A 2,419-nucleotide genomic window follows, 5' to 3' on the forward strand; every position below is an offset into this window, starting at 1 on the left:
CGCCTGTTTCCGACCCCTGCTATACAGTGTTTGTTTACAATTACATTGTTTACAAACAAAGGAATAAAACAAGCTTATATTTTGGGTTCTGAAGCAGTTGAACTCAGTTCATGAGGTATTTCTAAGTTTTATTCTTCAAGAACCAATGGATATATACTGAGTGTACAACACATGTCCATGAAAGACTGACCAGGTGAATCCAGGTGAAAGCTATTATCCCTTATTGATGTCAACCTGTCTAGGACTGGGGTTCCGCTAGCAGCCAATGAAATTGCAGGGCGCCAAATTCAATCAACAGAAATCTCATAATTCAATTTTCTCAAACATACAAGTATTAGACACCATTTTAAATATAAAATTCTCGTTAATCCAACCACAGTGTCCGATTTCCAAAAAGCTTTTCGGCGAAAGCAGAACATATCATTATGTTAGGTCAGCAACTAGTCACAGAAAGCATACAGCAATTTTCCAACCAAAGAGAGGAGTCACAAAAAGCAGAAATATTGATAAAATTAATCACTAACCTTTGATATTCTTCATCAGATGACACTCCCGGGACAACATGTTACACAATACATGTATGTTTTGTTCGATCAAGTTCATATTTATATCCAAAAACCTCAGTTTACATTTGGCTTTGCTTCCAAAACATCCCGTGAATTTGCACAGAGCCACATCAAATCACAGAAATACTCATAATAAACATTGATAAAAGATACAAGTGTTAATCACAGACTTAAAGATATACTTCTCCTTAATGCAACCGCTGTGTCAGATTTTTTTTAAAGTTTACGGAAAAAGCAAACCATGCGATAATCTGAGTACGGCGCTCAGACGACAAATCAACCCAAAGAGATATCTGCCATGTTGGAGTCAACATAAGTCAGAAATAGCATTATAAATATTCACTTACCTTTGATGATCTTCATCAGAATGCACTCCCAGGAATCCCAGTTCCACAATAAATGTTTGATTTGTTCCATAAAGTCCATCATTTATGTCCAAATTACTCCTTTTGGTTCGCGCGTTCAGTACACAATCTAAACTCACGACGCGCGGGCAGGTCCAGGCAAAAGTTCAGACGAAAAGTCATATTACAGTCCGTAGAAACATGTCAAACAAAGTATAGAATCAATCTTTAGGATGTTTTTAACATAAATCTTCAATAATGTTCCAACCAGAGAATTCCTTTGTCTTCAAAAAAGCAATGGAACAGAGCTCGCTCTCACGCGAATGAGCGTCACGGGCTCCTGGCATTCTGCCAGAGCCCTGATTCCTTCCCCTCTCATTCGGCCCCACTTCACAGTAGAAGCATCAAACAAGACTGTTGACATCTAGTGGAAACCTTAGGAAGTGTGTATTCACACTGTGTATTCGATAGGCCAAGAGTTGAAAACCTACAAACCTCAGATTTCCTACTTCCTGGTTGGATTTTTCTCAGATTTTCGCCTGCCATATGAGTTCTGTTATACTCATAGACATCATTCAAACAGTTTTAGAACCTTCAGAGTGTTTCCCATCCAAATCTACTAATAATATGCATATATTAGCAACTGGGACTGAGTAGCAGGCAGTTTACTCTGGGAACACTTTCATCCAAACGTGAATATGCTCCCCCCTATCCATAACAAGTTAATAAATCCACTTTAATCAGATGAAGGGGAGGAGACAGGTTAAAGGGTTGATGATTGAGACATGGATTGTATTGTATATATGTGCCATTCAGAGGGTGAATGGGCAAGACAAAAGATTTAAGTGCTTTTAAACGGGGTATGGTAGTAGGTGACAGGAGCACCGGTTTCAGATCAGATCATTTTCCTAAACAACCGCTGAATTGCAGGGTGCAAAATACTACTAAAAATATTTATAATCATGCAATCACAAGTGAAATATACCAAAACACAGCTTAGCTTGTTGTTAATCCACCTATCGTGTCAGATTTTGAAAATATGCTTTACAGAGAAAGAAATCCAAGCTTTTGTGAGTGTATCAATCAATGTTAGAACAGCTAGCCCCAAATTAGCATGGCCACGAAAGTCAGAAAAGCAATAACATTTATCGCTTACCTTTGATAATCTTCGGATGTTTGCACTCTTGAGACTCCCAGTTACACAACAAATGTTATTTTTGTTCGATAAATATTACTTTTATAACAAAAAAACGCCGTTTGGGTTGCGCGTTATGTTCAGAAAACCAAAGCCTCGTTCCGTTCGACGAAAATTCCAAAAAGTATCCGTAATGGTCGTAGAAACATGTCAAATGTTTTTTATAATCAAATCTCAGGTTGTTTTTAACAAACATAATCAATAATATTTCAACCAGACCGTAACCTATTCAATAAGAGAGGAAAGGAAAATGGAGAGCTACCCCACTCGCTTGCAGGAACTATGAGGACACCTGACTACTTTTGAAAAATCTC

The sequence above is a fragment of the Salvelinus alpinus genome, chromosome 13, assembly GCF_045679555.1.
Source record: "Salvelinus alpinus chromosome 13, SLU_Salpinus.1, whole genome shotgun sequence".
NCBI classification, from domain to species: domain Eukaryota; kingdom Metazoa; phylum Chordata; class Actinopteri; order Salmoniformes; family Salmonidae; genus Salvelinus; species Salvelinus alpinus.